At 44.6% G+C, this 16994-nt stretch overlaps 1 protein-coding gene and 1 long non-coding RNA gene across 3 annotated transcripts in view; one reads left to right on the top strand and one right to left on the bottom strand.

Annotated features, from left to right (window-relative positions):
- The window catches only part of LOC142892714 (A disintegrin and metalloproteinase with thrombospondin motifs 2-like), a 119229-nt gene that overhangs the window by 96866 nt on the left and 5369 nt on the right, over positions 1-16994 (bottom strand). The gene's annotated exons all lie outside the window — the stretch shown is intronic.
- Positions 8108-14497, top strand: LOC142892716 (uncharacterized). Of its 2 annotated transcripts, XR_012927480.1 has the most exons (6): positions 8108-8148; positions 9747-9821; positions 10995-12391; positions 12662-12830; positions 12960-13101; positions 13487-14497. It is a non-coding gene; the product is annotated as an uncharacterized LOC142892716 (long non-coding RNA). The 2 variants fall into 2 exon arrangements; XR_012927479.1 differs by lacking the exons at positions 8108-8148; positions 9747-9821 and having other exon boundaries at positions 10927-12391; positions 13487-13807.

Here is a 16994-nt window from a genome sequence, read left to right on the forward strand (position 1 = left end):
AAAACGTTTGCGCAACGTGTTCCACAACAAGATGCGCGGCCGTGGCCCCGCTTCACAGGCCTTGTCTACACCTTGGCCGACCGACCCGGCTGCGCGGCAGCTGCGTCTCCAGCACGCATCCGACGAGGTCGTCTGAAAGTCTCGATTACATCTTGGCAAAACAGATTATATAATTGTAAGGCAGCATCCTAAGCTTTCTTTGTGCACGCTGGCAGACGATCAGTCACCGTGATCAAAGTGCTCGATGTGTTTCTTTGTTTCTGCGGCTTCGCTCCAGCCCCCACAGAGTCCGTTATTAGAATACGATAAATTATTATATAATGTATTACATATGCTGGAACACTAACAATTCCCAAGGTCCGCACGCACGGGGAAAAAAACAAAAACAAAAAAAAAAACAGAAAAAAAAACAAACATAACATACCGGGAGAGGAGGGAAGGAAAAAAAAGTAATTATTTCTCTTTTGCAGAAAAACAAAAACAGGCAGCCTCGGGAAAGATGGGGAGGGTGTGAGTTTCTCCGAGGAGGTGCGATTCTTGCCACTTCCGTGCCTTCTGCTACAAGCGCCGAGCACAATGATTCCCCAACCGGAGACGCTACATCCAGGCGGGCGAGCCGCCGCGTCCCATTAAAGGGACACGCCAACGAGAAAACGCGCCGATTTAGCCGAGCTAACGCAGCTAATTGGAGCAGGCCAGGGACTAAAAAAAATAAAGAATAAAAAAAAATGAGCCCTGTATATTTCTTATTTCTTGCAAGCGAGCGGGACGGGTTGAACCGTGCACTCTCAAACTGGCGGCCATAAAATATCCATGATCAGCCCGGGAGTGAGTGCACGAGCAGGCGAGTGACCTTAGCGGCGAGGGAGAGACGAGGAGGGAGGAAGAGGGAGAGGGGGGGGGGAAACTGAAAAATAAAAAAATAAAAAGCCAGATGCTAATGAAGAAGACTCCCCCATTACCATTCCGTGAGCTCCGTCCCATCTGACTGAGCACTGAGCAGGTGGTGACAGTTACGATGCTGCTGCTGCTGCTGCTGCTGCTGCTGTTGTTCTCGCTCAGGTTCGGGGCCGCATTAAGATTCCGCCGCGCTCTTCCTCCCACCTCTTTGTGTTGCCGTCGCTGTTTTTTTTTTTTTTTCTTCTTTCCCCTCCACTCCTTTTCCCTCCTCTCGCCCTCCTTCCTCTTCCTCTCCGTCTCTCTTTGTCTCACGCTGTTGCTTTATTGTTGTTGTGAGAATTATGTGGGGGGGGGGACTTTCAGAGTTTTTTCTTCTTTTTAAAAAGGTCGGGGGGAAAAAAAATATATGCACACGCGCACAGGAAGCCACCTGCGTGGCAGCTGCGATGGTGGGGGGGGGAGAGGAGGGGGTCCTTGACCATGGGAGACGGGGGTGGAGGTTGAGGGGGGAGGAGGGGTGCAGGCTGGCGTGACGGAGGCCGGGCAGCAGCAGGAGGAAGAAGAGGGTTGTGGAGACGCTGGAACACGAAGGCAAAGACGTCTCATCCGGTTCCGCTGGGGCTGCTGAGGGCCTGTTAGCCCAGAACTGCTGATGTGGCGAGCATCGATCAGCCTCCTGTACAGCCCCGCGGCCTCTGGGACCAGCTGCCTGAATGACTGACTGACTGACTGACTGACTGACTGAATGACTGACTGGCTGGCTGGCTGGCTGGCTGGCAGCTCTTTAGAAAGCACGAGGAAAGTGACTGGTTTGTATTTTTTTCCCCTCCGCTGTCCCTGCGGAATATTATTGCTATTTTATGCATAGTCTGCTGGACCCATCTTGACGGAGCGGAATTAATTTTAGTCTTTGAAATATAGTTGCGCGCCTCATTGTGATTCGAGTCGATTCAAGGGACGGCGAAGGAAAAATGAAATCATATCTGTTCATTAATAACGTTCAGGGTTTTAGGAACAATATAACGAAAGAGGTGGCTGCAAAATGGGGAAAAAAGTGGATTATTTTGTCATGTAAAAAAAAAGGCTCCGATATCTATGCAGAATTGGAAAAAGCAGAATATGTTTTTTTGCGTGGAATACCAGAATTCATTAATTCTCTTTTTTCAGCCGGGCGACCTCCCAGCCTGCAGGTTCCTGTCAGTGGCGTCGCCGGAATGCGGAAAACATTCCATCCCGGGATCACATGTACGCCAGCGGGATCATTTCCTCTCACGTCAGAGTGGATGCCGCCGTCGCCGCAGGAAAAAAAAATAAATAAAAAAAAGACGGAAACGCCGGCGGTGCGGCGGTGACGTCAGCGAGGTGTTTCCTCCTGTAATCAGCGGGCTTCCACCGCTGCGTTTTCCCCGGGTGAATCCTGTTATTTCAGCCACTCAGGCGCAGCGGGCGGGCGGGCGGGCGGGCAGAGGGGCGGGGGGGGCTCGGAGCTCTCCATGAATGACAGAGAGCGGCGGAGGAGCGCGTCGAGGGGGCTGGTTAAGTGCACCGAGTGAGTGGCAGTAATCACAGCTCTGGTAAAAAGCACTCCTCGGCTCTGTATAATGCTCGTCAAAATGGGGCTGCCTCTCTCTCTCTCTCTCTCTCTCTCTCTCTCTCTCTCTCTCTCTCTCTCCCTGCCGCTCGTCCTCTCTCTCTCCCTCCGTCTGATAATAGCCCCAGATTGAGTAATTGTGTGTTTGAGTGGCGCTACACTGCGGGGTGTAACCTGCAATCAGACACCAGGAAAATGTTTTGCTTTTTTCCTCTCTCTCTCTCTCTCTCTCTCTCCCTCTCTCGCTCGCTCTCTCTTTCCGCTTGTCAGCCCCCCCCCCCATTCATACCGAGCTTCAGCGCAGTGGAAGTGTGTGTGTGCAAGCCTGTGTGTGTGTGTGTGTGTGTGTGTGTGTTCCAGCCAGCGCTCCCAGCGCCCCGTCACCCGTGCGAGCGGAGGGCCCACTCATCGCCGTCAGTGGAGGGCCCGGGTCAATAACAGCTGTGCGCCGCGCCGTAATTGATGTCATCATTTCAATTTGAGCTGATTACATTTGAGAGCTGCTTATCGTGTGACCTGGGCTGCAAGGGAGCGGGGAAGCTGCCACGCCTGACCGAGCTTAACGGCCGGGGGGGGCGGCCGGGATGGATGGGCTCGGCTCACGGGGCTCGCAGGGCCGCTGCTGCTGCAGCCGCCTCCTCTGTTGGGTCTTTAGTCGGAGGTAATGAGTGAGGGAGGGAGGGAAGGAGGGAGGGAATTTCCGGGGGGCACGGCTGGCACGAGCGCCTGTGGATGTGGGCCGATGACTGCGATCGGCCCAGACCCTCTGGACACAGGGTTACAACCTGAGTGTGTGTGTGTGTGTGTGTGTGTGTGTGTGTGTGTGTGGGGGCGGGGGGGTGGAAGTGAAGAATGAGCAGATTTCCCACACACACACAAAAAGAAAGAAATGCCAACAGAATGGGCTGAAGACTCATGACTGAACGTGATGTGACGGCGCCCCCCCGCGTCGTTCACAGATCAGCGATCAGGTCGGCCACGGGGTCGAGAGGTCAGGTGCGGTGCATGTGTGACGGCACGGCGATAACACAGTATTACAGACAGCATTAGCTTCGCGCTAATGATGACAGAGATCACTAAATGTAACTTAGAGGGGATTTTTATGACATTATCACCTGGCGCTGTCCATAAAATAGTGATGCTCTTGTTATATAATCTGTGTGCTGGCTAAGGGGCCTCCTGAGCATGTGCAGGTAGAAGGGGTGGAGTTAGTGAAAGAGGAAGGACTTTTACTACTTTTACTATTATTCTTATTATTATTGTTATCATTATCATCATCATCAGTATTACTATTATTATTGTTTATTAATAATAATAAGAATAATAAGAATAATAAGAATAATAATAAGAATAATAACAACATATTATATAATTTCCTGTGAGGGATAGATAGATAGATAGATAGATAGATATAGATAGATAGAAAGAAAGAAAGATAGATAGATAGATAAGATAGACAGACAGGCATTTGTCAAGATGCTCGTTCTAAACGCTTCACGCAGGTTCGTGCACATAATAAAAGCCTGCGAAGGTTGTGGAATGCTCCAGAAACACCTGTCTGGGACTCCCCTCTGTCATTAGCAGCACAACATAAGAGAGAACAACAGCAGCAGCAGCAATGCCAGGGAAGGAACGAGTCGACTCCAAGCTCCCTCCCATCTTAAATAAACAAATAAAACACCTGTCAGCGCTCCGACGTTCCTCCTCGTCTCCATGTTTCGGAGCCTTTTCAGTAAAACGTGCCTCGAAAACACGCAGCCGGCGGTGCTCCTGCTGCGCACTAATAACACACAGACGAAAACGAGGCGCGCGACAAATACAAGCAAAAGCAGGACGGCACCTGCACCAGATCAGGGCTAACTGTTTGTTGACAAATAATCATTTCCGCATTGTGCGACGATGGCTGGAAAAAAATGTTCTCCAGAAGGACGGATTCCCCCCCTCCTCAACCCTCCATCCAGCTTCTCCTCTGTTCAAATAAATAAATAAACTAGAACCTGTGAGCTCTGTGCTCGGACTGGAGGCGATATACCCTGAACCCTCAACACCACTTGTCTGATCAGCACTTGAGAGCTAAAAACAGACAAAGACTGCTAAGTTTAAAGAAGAAGAAGAAGAAGAAGAAGAAGAAGAAGAAGAAGAAGAAGAAGAAAACTGCCTCTCTCGCTCTCTCTCTCCCTCTCTCTCTCCATCTTCTTTTTTTTTGCCAGAGCTCCGAGTCTGTGTGTGTGTGTGTGTGTGTGTGTGTGTGTGTGTGTGTGTCGGGGAGCAAAAGCTTGTCTGTCACATTCCTTTTTCTTCCTCTCTCGCTGCCATTTTCCTCACTCCTTTTTTAATGCTGCCATCATTAGGGGAGCTCTCCTGCTCGCCACCGCCGCCACCACCGCTGCCGGCCAAGAAACACGAGACGCACAGAGGGAGAGAGAGGGAGAGAGAGAGAAAGAGGAGAGACAGTGGGAGAGAGAGGAGAGGGTGGGTGTGTGGTTGGAGGGGGGGCGTGCGCCACGGGAGAAATATCTGCAGATTCAGATTTGTTTGAATAATTATTCATTGATCTATTTTACCTGTGGAAGCTACGTGATGGCTGCTTCCAAGGCACTGGTGAAGCTCTCCGCTGCTTTTTTTTTTTTTTTTCATTTGCAATTTGAGCCACTTTCGCCACATCAGCAAATGCGCGTGCCTGCCGCGCACGTGACAACGTGCACGTCACGCGCCTCGCCGTGCCGACATCCAGCGCTGGGAGATGACAGGCAGGAGTGGAGAAAGGAGAAACGGGCCGAAGACGCCGCCGCTGTTCCAACTCCATCTCGCTTCCACACACACACCGGCACACCTGCGTGACCCTGTGTTCACAAGGCGACCCCCTCCCCACCTCCCGAGCTGCCCTCACATTTGTCAGGCTCACTCATTAGCCGGGACACGGCGGCTGGTCTGGAAGGCTGGAGGGCCGGAGGTGCAGCGGAGGAAACAGATGTCTGCAGGCAAACGGTGACAGTTGACGTTCACACGGGGCTCCGCGTTCCCCGGCGTCCAGCTGCTGGGTTGGTTTGTTTAATGACAGTATGTTGAAATGACGTGAGACGCGCTCGGCGTCGTCCACAAATCCTGGGAATAAACAGCTTCTCAGGAATTGGCTTGAAAGCGAAGATCTTGCAGCACTTGGTGATGTTAAAATATCCATCCATCCTGCACTCAGGGTTGGGGGGAGGGGGTCTGCTGCAGCCTCTCCCAGCTGTCACTAGCTGCGTTTCCATTACAGTTTTTCGCAAAATAAAAGCAACATTTCTGAAAATTTCAAGCACAACTGCGATTTGCAGGCGTTTTTACATTGAATGGTGTGCCGCGCATAAGCCAGAACTCTCGTAAAATCTTGTCTCGTGAGAATTCTTGTAATATCGGGACGAGACTTTACGAGAATTATGTCCCGCGAGATTCACGAGAATTACACTTCTTAGCTGTCAAGAATGGTTGCTATATTTAATTCTCGTAAAATTCGTCCCGTGAGATTTTTTTTTTTTTTTTTTTTTACGAGAATTAGGTTTTGCGCAGTTCAAGGGGTGCACCAGGTATAAATGCAGCGATGGGCAGCATGACACCCAGGACGAGTCCCCAGTTGATCGCAGGGACATTAAGCAAGACAAACAACCATGGGCATTCATTCACACACACACACACACACACACACACACACACACACACACACACACACACACACCTATGGTCAATTGAGAGTTTCCAATTCACCTCACATGTAGGGGTGCAACGGTTTCATAATTTGGTGTACACTGTAAAAAATGTCAGTGAAATTAACATTAATATCCTGTAAAATCTTGACATAAAAAAACTGTAGCAAGAAAAACATTGAAACTTTGTATATTTTAAAACAATGTATTGTAAACAACAGACCAATACATAATTGTCAATTTTACAGTCAGCATATGTTAAAAAGAGGGTATTTCTTTGTAGAATTAATATGTTGCTGTATTATAATCATAGAAAAATTGTTATTCTTGGACCAACATAATACAGTTAAAATTTCAATATGGCTTGGTTTATAGAACTTTAAAAAAATGTAAAATTCTTAACAATTAAAAATGTTAAAATTATAGAAAATATGTTGTAATTTCTAGATAAATACTGGAACTTAGATTAAATGGATTACCAAATCCAGACGAATGCAAACAGATTTAGCAATGGCTAGTCTCACATAAACAATTAATGGTAGAGTTAGTTTGTATAGATCTATTTGATTCTACTTAAACACTCATTTGTTCAAATGTATGCTTTAAAATTAATTCTAATCTGCATAATTTCATCAGTTTGAAATGAGTTGATACTAGTTTGGTTTTAAAAGTTGCGAAACAGTTGTTATTATTGCCGCCTCACAGTACGAAAGTTGTGAGTTCGATTCCAGGTCTGGGATCATTCTGTGCGGAGTTTGCCTGGTCTGCGTGGCTTCTTTCGGGGTTCTCCAGCTTCCTCCCAAAGTCCAAAAACATGCATGCGAGGTCAATTGAAACTCTAAATTGGCCGTAGGTTTGAAGGTGAGTGCAAATGATTGTGTCTCTACATAACAGCAAGAATTAGTCCTAGCATACCCCCATGACCCTGAGTTTGGGAAAAAAAAAACTGGTATGGAAAATTAATGGAAAGATGGTTTTCATAGAAGTTATGAGAGGTAGGGTGTACCAAGGCGATGGTACAGACTAATGTTCAAAAACCTCTATGGCACACAACTTCACAAAGATGGTGACATTGCCCGGTATGGTGTAGCTGGGGCCCCACCCTGGAGACAGGCCTGGGGTTGGGGCTCATATCCGAAGACCTGATGGCTGGGTCTAAGCCCACTGGGCCCAGCCCGATGGAGCGACATGGGTCCAGCCTCCTGTGGGCTCGCCAACCTCAGAGGAAGCTGCAGGGGTCAGATTGTTCGGTGGACCATTGAAGTCCAGGGCCTGGACGACCTCGTAACTGCTTGAAAGCAGACTCTCCATTTCTCTCGTGTTGCCTGCGGTGAGCGATGGCAGGCTTATTTCCAGAAAGACTCGGCAGGCCCAAGCGCATCATGAGGGTCTGTTGGGAACATCTGGTTGAGCTATAATTGGACTTATATGCTAGAATAATATCATGCAATTCAAACAAATTTATTTAATTTAAATAGATATACTCATTGTTATTAATTTAAAGTAATAATTGTATTATATTATAATGTTTAGATATTATATAATTATTCTTTATATAACTATTATTTATAGTAAATACATAAATCTAATAATTCTCAAGTGGTTTGTGTTTCTGTGGTTAAATACGCAGGGCACACTGGAGAAAAAATGTCAGAAAGCATAAACGTTGCGTGAGATTTTAAAAATGCAAGGACCAATCAATAAAGGAGTACCTTTTGTGGACTCTTCTATGATTGGATGCCACGTTTTGGCGGAGTACTTGGCGCGGAGCAGACAGACTTGGAATTGTGGGAGCAGACGAAATACGTTGCGAGGAGTACGAACGGGGAGAGCGAGAAAGACGAAATTGGAGCAGTGACGAGTGACGGAGCAGGAGACACGGAGGTTCGGGAGTTGGAGACAAAGAAGTGTCATAAAGGAGGATGGGAGACAAGTCGGAGCAGGGACGACGGACGAGGAGACAAGCGAGAACAGGTACGTCGAGGAGGCATTACCATGCTATAAGCGGTAAGCTAGCAGACTTCATTTTTACGCTAACAGACGAAGTCTTAACTTGCGTGGCATCGCCATTAGTTACTTCAAACGTGCTTTCAATATTTCACAACATGTTTGCATGCCGTTTTTGTAGCAAAACTCTTCTAACTTTGAGAGACTATGTTCTGCATTGCCGCGTTCATAGAAATGAACCACGCTGCGTTTTCCAGTGTGTTGGCGTCGACTGAAAGAAGACATTTTCCACGTACGCCGCTTTCAAAGCTCATTTCTACCGCGTACACAATGTGCCCGAACCTCCGCACAGTAGAGCCGTTGTTTCAGATTTGAAATGCGCCATTTCGCTGTGCGTCCGCCAGTTTCATACAGCAAAAGAACTCATCCATCATTTGAAAGAGCATTTAGTTGAGGGAAGAGTTGTATCATGTCCCGTAATTGATTGCAAAAACGTGTTCACAAATAAATCAACTTTCACTGCTCACATGTCACGCAAACATAAAGGATGTTCTGTGGAAAACATAAGTGATGTTTACAGGGAAACGGTGTGTCAGTCTCCTAGCACTGTATGTGAGGATGCTTCACAGATCTTCAACACAGTAGGTCCTTCAACCAGTGGAAGCTGTGAACTCCCACACGATTTCAATGAGACCTTTCTCAGGAATATTTGTTTATTTTATCTAAAATTGCAAGGGCAGCTCCTTCTCCCTGCTTCAACAATCCAGATTGTTGTGGAGGAGATACAAAATGTGCATGAGTTAGGACAGGATTTCACTAGAAGTAAACTTCATTCACTTTTAAAAGATGACATGGGTCTAACAGATGATGCAGTCGCTAAAATCTGTGATTGCGTTAAAGATTCAGATCTATTCTCTGCCTGCCATCGGGGGCCACTAAGAACAACTTATTGACGAACCCAGACCTTCAAAAAAATGTTCAAGTACATTGAGCCTAAAAAACTATCATTAGGGATTGATGAAAACAACACACAGAGGTATGCTTACTACATTCCACTGAAGCAAACATTACACACCCTTTTAGAATCTGAGTTGTGGAAGAATACAGTGACCCAGCAATATACCACAGACTCACAGGAGTTTAGTGACATACATGATGGACAAATCTTTAAGTCAAACAAATTCTTTATTGAAAATCCAGGTTGCCTGAAGCTAATTTTGTACCAGGATGCTTTTGAAATAGCCAATCCTCTTGGTTCGGCTAAGAAAAAACATAAAGTCCTAGCTGTCTATCTTTCTGTGGCAAATTTGCCTGCTTATGCGCGATCAAATACTGATCACATGTCCCTTGTTTTGTTGTGTGGAGAGAAGGACTTAAAACAGTTTGGGTATGCTAAACTTTTCTCAGAGATGTTGGAGGATTTGAAAGATTTGGAAGAGAATGGAATATGTTTGGACTTTAAAACTGTGAAAGCAGCACTGTATTGCATCGCAGGTGATAATCTTGGATCACACAGCATTGGGGGGTTTACCGAAAACTTTAGTCGTTCAAACTATTTTTGTCGATACTGTGAAGTCACACGAAGTGACTTTCAAAATAATGATCCCAATGTCTGTGGTCCACAGCGTACGCCTGAAGCTTACGACTCAGCTGTAAATGATCTCACATCTGAAGACGGGAAGGTTGACAAAGGCATAAAGGTAAATTCTGTATTCAATGCTTTAAAATCTTTTCATGTTTGCCAGCCTGGTCTCCCACCGTGCTTAGGTCATGACATATTTGAGGGCATTTTATCCTATGATGTATCACTGTACTTGAAATATTTCATCAAGAAAAAGAAGTGGTTTACTTATACACTTCTGAATCGGCGAATCACCCAGTTCAACTACAAAGGTTCTGATGCACTCACAAAACCATGCACTGTCAATGATGGGTCTAAGCTTTCTGGCCAAGCCATACAGAATTGGAATTTTTTGAGGTTGCTGCCTGTTTTAATTGGTGACAAAGTGCAAAGTCCTGAAGATGAGGTGTGGCAGTTAACTCTACAGCTTAAAGATATAGTTGATCTGATTTGTGCACAAAGAATTTCTATGTCACAAGTAGCATATCTTGAAATCGTAATCCAAGAATATCTGGAATCAAGGAAGTGTTTGTTCCCAGAGTGTACATTAAAACCAAAGCATCATTATTTGCGACACTATCCAGCACTTCTTTTAAAGTTTGGCCCCCTAATACGACTGTGGACAATGCGATTCGAAAGCAAGCACAGCTACTTTAAGAGATGTGCCAGGCATCTGAAAAACTTCAAAAATGTATGCCTTACTTTGTCTGAGAGACACCAGATGTTTCAGGCATATGTTTTAGTTGGACCAGGAAACTGTCAACCTCTGCATGTCAAAGACAGCTATACATTTCACGTTGATCTTTACAGCGAGAAAATTAAAGAAGCCGTGAGCGAGTTTGACTTCTCAGAAAACAACACTTGTGTTTCCACAGACATACAGTACAAAGGAACAATATATAAGAAGGGCAATTTTCTTGTGTCCAAAAATGATGAGACTATGGAGTTTGGAGAGCTTCTCATTATTTTAATCAAAAATGATACAGAGGTGTATTTTGTCATGGCTGTACACAACGCTGACTATCATTCTGAGTACCATCTCTACTCTGTGAAAAAAGATTGTGCAATGTTGCTTTGTCTTAAAATCAGTGACTTGGTAGATTTTTATCCTTTAACATCCTACGTTGTTAGTGGACACCAAGTCATTCCACTGAAGCACAGCATCTTCTCCAAATAAACTTGATCTTGAGCACTGGTGGGAAAAAAAGGCAAAAACATTTCATAATGCATGTGATTTTTCTCATTGTACCAGCAATGACCGACTGGGAGATAACATTTTTGCGCCGTGCCATCAATGAGGTCTTACCTGACCTAGCTGAGGCGTCAAAAGACATTTTGGAGGAGACCTTGCAGTCCCTTGGTATCGAGACAAGTGATGATTTTCAGTTCCTTGAGGAAAGTGACTTGTTGACGGCTTTGAGACCCATTCAAGCCAGAAAAGTCATTGCTGCTTGGAAGTTGAAAGTTAAGTATTCAGCATTGGCTGCAGTTAGTGCTAATAGAAAAACAAAACCATTCTCATAATGTTTGTCTTCTCTATCTCACTCTCTGTGTCTCTTTCCTTTTCTGCAGGCCAAACTGATGACAGTATCAGCACATCTTGTCTCTCACCAGCACCTCCACCATCCTTGGAGTCTGCCTCACCCAGAAGTTTGTCTTCATCATCTTCCAGCAGCTGCCAAAGCCCTGGTGTTGACTGGGTGGATACATACCAAGTTCCATGGGACAAATTCCCAGAAGAACTAATTCAAGCTCTAGAGAGGGGAAAACGGCCAAGCCCTCGTCTAAGAAGGGAGATGGTTCGCATCATTGTTTCTGATATGATGCGAAGAAATTCTTCAGTGAGTAAGAGAAACTCAACTGATATTGCCAAAAAGATGGTGGCAAAGTATCCAAAATCTTTGCAAGATATTATAGACGGAGATGTCATAGGCCCAGGTTACCACTCTCTTGTGAAACAACTGCAAAATAGAATAGAGAACGTGAAGAGACCGACAACACCAAAAATAAGAAAAAGAAAGACTTGCACAGAGGATTGTGACACAGATGAGGTCCCTCCACAACAAAGAGCAGCAACCCAGGACACGTATGGATGCATCAAGTGGAATGTAAAATTCTTGCCACTTGGAGAGACCCTGGAGAGCCAGCAAGATAAGCAAGAAAAACTGCGGTGGATGTCTCAGCAAACTAATGCTAATCAGGAGGAGGCCAAACAATTAATGAAGCTAACCTTCTACACACAGCGCAAACAAGTTAACGAGGGGAAAAATATAAAAGACCTGCTGCAGGAATGGCCCTATTGGTTCAGTGAACTTGGCATGGATGTGCACTTCAAAGAACTTACAGGAATAGCACTTAAAGAAACGTTCTTAAAAAATGTGGACCTGAAGGGGAAGCGGCTTCTAAACTTCATGAGTACAGTTTGTATGAGCAAAAACAAAAAGTTCTTGCTGGCTGCAACCAAGGTGAAAATGTTGAGAGGTGCTGAGCTGAGTGGCTGCTCTGAAGATGTGAAAGAAATGGTCCTGCTGCTGATGGCCTATTTCGATGAAAGAGAAGAAATTATGTTGTCTAATGTGGAGGACACCTGTCTGGCAAGGGAAGTCCAGACAGACAAGCTCCCCTTAACTCCTACTATCATTGTCTGTGGTAAGTTAACTTTTGATCAGTGTGTTTCTTTTTATGTCTAGATGATTTCTACTTGATTTTGTTGTTGTGAACAGTATAAATTGTGAGAATGTGTGTTGAATGTGAGGGTCTGTTTTGAAAGGGCGAGTGTGTTTGAGAGAAAAAATATACTTGTTTGTCTATGTGTGTCTGTAAGTCTGTCTGTGCCCGAAAATGTTTCAGGAGCACAATCATTTGTTTCACCTAATGTTTTGTGTGATTTCTTTCTCATTTTTTTCCTTTATTTTTTAGGGCAGTCCTGCTTTACTGCCACACGATTCATGCTCTGTATTGACAGAACGATTGTTCAGGAGAACATCCCCTCCTTTATGTCATCATTGGTTATGATGTTCGGAAGCTACTACAACTTCAACATCCATTATCCAGCCAGGCTGGCATCTACCCTGGAGTTCCTGCAGAGGTAATATTTTCTCTGAGAAAAAAAAGAAAAGAAAAGAAAAAAAGTTGTTTAATGTACAGTAGTTTCTATTGTCGTTCTGGAAGTTACTTTATCATTAATCCATGTCTCTGTTTTCTGCTGTTTTCCAAGATGCTTTTTTTCCATAAATCCTGAGAAGGGCACGAAAGTAGAAAAGACCGGCACCTCCCGTCTACACGTGAACCCCAGAGTCCTCACATTGATCCAAGATCTTTCAGATCATGAGTGGCGGGACATCTGAATATGTTCTCAAGTAAGTCTTAGTAGTAGTTAAACGTGTGGTCCCTAAGTCAGTCATACAGACATACAACCACATTAAAAATGTACATAAATATAAATGAACCAGAAATCTGTAAGCTGAAGCTTTAGCAAAGTTGAGGTTAGCGTTGATGCCCCAGTCGCTAATAATTTTTTTCTTTTTGTTGTTTAATTTTTAAGCTTTAACAGTGATTGAAATTTGTTTGAAGTTGTGTTAAATGTTGTGTTTGTGAGCTTATGGGTATCTGTGTCTGTGTTTTTGAACCTGTGTGTGTATCTGAGAGTCAGTGTATGTTTGTGTAGGACTGAGTCTTAGTGCATTCATGGCATCGTTGTGCTTTTCTTCTCTTTTCAAATATGCTTTTCTTCCATCAATACAGAGAGCACAGAAGTGGAGTAGAACAGCAGATCCTGTTTACAGTGGAACCCCAGAGTCCACACCTTGATGCAGTTAAGGTTTCTAACTATTGCTTAGTTCTGTAAGCTTTCATTGTATATGTTATAGATGGAAATCTGATTTAGACCTGTTAGAATTTTGACAATCTGGTTGCACTTTGTTTTTTATGTTTATAGAATTATTTGAAATTATTATTATTTTCTCAAGAGGAAAAGGAAGAGAAATGCTTTGTTCCTTAGTTTAAAATTAAGGCAAGGAAATTGTCAAAGTGAAAATGTTTTGCTCTTTGAAGTAATAAAATCTTGAAATTATGAGTTGGTATTGCAGTTTTTTTTTTTTGGTCTAATTACTTGAGGGTATAGTTCTTTTCACATTTCTTGTGAAAAAAATAAAGAAAGTGCAGTTGTCACAATAAAATGTAGAAATGGTCAAAAACATTTCTTTAGGTGGCTTAAATTTTTAAGTAGCAGTAAACATTACAAGTAAAAACCTTTGTTTGAGGTCCTTCAGAGTTCGTGTTTGGGTCCAAATTCAGTTATGGATGTAGATGTTTATTTTGCAACAAAACATTGCTTTTAATAATACAAAATATATTACATGCAACACAACCTTTTATGAAAATAAGCAAGAAAAATTGGTGAAATTACAATCTTATTATGAGGCTTTTACAGTTTAACAATGCCTTGCATCTGAAGTTTTGTTGTGCGTTTGAATGGGATTGTATGTGAAATAACCAATAAGCACATGTAAATTTTACAGAAGAAGATGGCTTTAATAACAGCATGGTCATTCCAATTTGGCTGAAAAGGGATGTTCAATTTACAAAATCAGGATGTATTTTAAAAATATTATTTTGTAATTGGCAACAGTTTTAAATTGATAAATTTACAGTTTGTTTTGTAACGTGGTTTACACTCTGCTGTATTTTTTACAATATTATTCTGGCAACCACAGCTGCCAGATTTATTCCGTAAAAACAACAAGTTTTTTTTTACAGTGTACGATTATGATTTTACGGTTTTACGATTATTATTATTATAGACATAACACAGGTGGCGCCAAACTTTATTTGCAATGGGCCACATGACGGAACTGCATCGTGTCGGCGGGCCACGGTTCGTTGGGGGGCGGGGTTGCTAGTTGGAAATTGCGCATCCCGGCATTTTTATTTTTTATTTTGGACTGGGGAAGCGGGGGGGGGGGCGGAAGCACGCTATCGCTGTCGCTCTACGCTAAACGTGTCGGCAAAGTTACGTGCCGCCAAAGTTTCGGATTTATGACTGCATTCACGTGGGCCGGACAGAATAAACCAAGTCTGACTGTATGGTGGGATTTCCCTTTAGAACGGCAAAACATTAACGTCCTTCTTGTCGCCAAAATGCTCCCACACTGCCGACCTCAGACGTTTTTTTTTTGTTTTTTTTTTGGTGGAAAGAGGTCGTTTTCGTTCGGTCTATCTGCCTGCTCTGCAACGTCTGTCATTAGCTCTATTCTAACGGAGCCACCATGTTTAGCTAGCTGAGCTCCCACCACTACAAGAAACGTGTGTGTGTGTTGTGGTACGCCCGCTAAATGGGCCGTGCGGAAACAAAGCGAGAACGAGACAAAGGGAACGTCCCGGCTTCATTTTGCGCCGCACGGGAGTTTAAACTGACGGACTGTTGTGAGCGGAAATAACCGGTTTTGCTGAACGTCTCGGTTAAATTAACCGCGACGTTTAAAACCGCGGTTAATAGTAAAACCGGTTAACCGCTGCACCCCTACTCACATGCATGTTTTTGGATTGTGGGAGGAAGCTGGAGCGAACCCACGCAGACACAGTCATGCAAACTCCACAACGAAAGGCCCCAGGCTGGGAATCGAACCCACATCCTTCTTCCTCTGAGGCGGCACCATTGCGCCACCATGTCACCCATGTTACAATATATTTTACATAAATTTGGAAACATGAAATTATTGTTGTGCACAACCAACATTACAATATAATATACATCTCTCTCTCCATCAGTCTACTTCTACTCCTGGCTTGGCCTCCCAAGTTTCTGGAGATAAGATCCCCGACTTTGAGAAAAATTGTTTGCATAGCCAATAAAAATCCCCCTCCCTAATCCCCCTCCCTGAGATTATACGCCAAAGGATTTCCACTCGGAAAGCTCCGCCAGGCCCGAGCTGAGACGGCGGCTAATGAATTGGTCACATATAATACCAATCATCAGGATCTCTTCAGCCGTCTGCCGCGCCTTGTTAGAGGCTCGTTTGCGTGGGCCGATCTGAGAGGTGTTGACGCGGAACAAGACGAGGCTGTGACAAGCGGCGCTTCTTCACGCGACCAGAACGGATTCGGTTCAGGTGTGGGAGTGGATTAGATACGGCTCGCACACCCTGACGGATAAAGAAAGAAAATCACTGAATACGGAAAAGTGACACAATGCTATTTGCGTCCGTCCGCCTCCTGTTATTGCTGAGAAGAAGGGGAGGAGCCGCGGTGTTCCACATCATCTCAAGACACACACACACACACACACACACACACACACACAAACACACGGATGCACCTGACCTCACACACCCACATGCTTACAAAAAACAATCAGATCAACACAGCCAAGAGCGTCCGCGTCTCTTAAACTAATAAGACACACCTCTGGTTTGCAGACGCAAAATCTGAGACGACACAGCAAATCTGCAAAAACCAGAATTCAGATCTCAGCACTTTTCAGAGCCACACATACATGCACATACATACGCGCACATGTAATCACAACAGTAGCTGCCTTTCCATGACCCCTAGAATTGCACAAAACCTAAATATCGCAATAAAAAACTGGTAATGGAAACACCTAAACTTCAAAAAACCTCTCAAATGTCGCTAAAAGGTTTTCACGCTCTCATGAGGTGGTTTTGCAGATGCATCACTATAGAGGCATATCACAAAAGTGCCATGGAAACACTTTTTTCACTTTTACACGTCCCCGGACGTGACGTACGGGGTCACGTGACCAGCTCACTTCAACTGAAAATGGTGCGTTATGTTTGGACGGAGGAAGAGACGGAATATTTCTTACAAGTCATCAAAGAGAAAAATATGCCAACCATTCTTGACAGCAAACAAACGTAAACAAGCAAAAGCAAGCTTCTGCGCTTCACACCATTCAATGGAAACACCTGCAAATCGCAATTGTACTTTGTCAAAAAAAAACTGGACACACAGGTAGTGACGCTGGAAACTGCTTAAGCCTTTTGTAAAAAAAAATTTAAAAATCCGCCTCAGCTGCGGTTCGACCCCGCAGAGCTCAAACAAACCATGCAGGGAAGTGAGCCACCAGCTGACCACGGCTGAAAACAACCTGCAAATTTCCATCTTGAATATCCCATCTCGTACGAGTGAACCTGCTATTTATTCTAAACCATTTCAAAACGCGCTCTTTCCCCCACGCTGCTCTCATCCCGTCTCCCGCGGCCCCTCCTCGGCCCTGCGGCCGGGCGTCCAG

The sequence above is a fragment of the Nelusetta ayraudi genome, unplaced genomic scaffold, assembly GCF_046127955.1.
Source record: "Nelusetta ayraudi isolate G7.1 ecotype Tasmania unplaced genomic scaffold, CSIRO-AGI_Nayr_v1 ptg000039l, whole genome shotgun sequence".
NCBI lineage: Eukaryota > Metazoa > Chordata > Actinopteri > Tetraodontiformes > Monacanthidae > Nelusetta > Nelusetta ayraudi.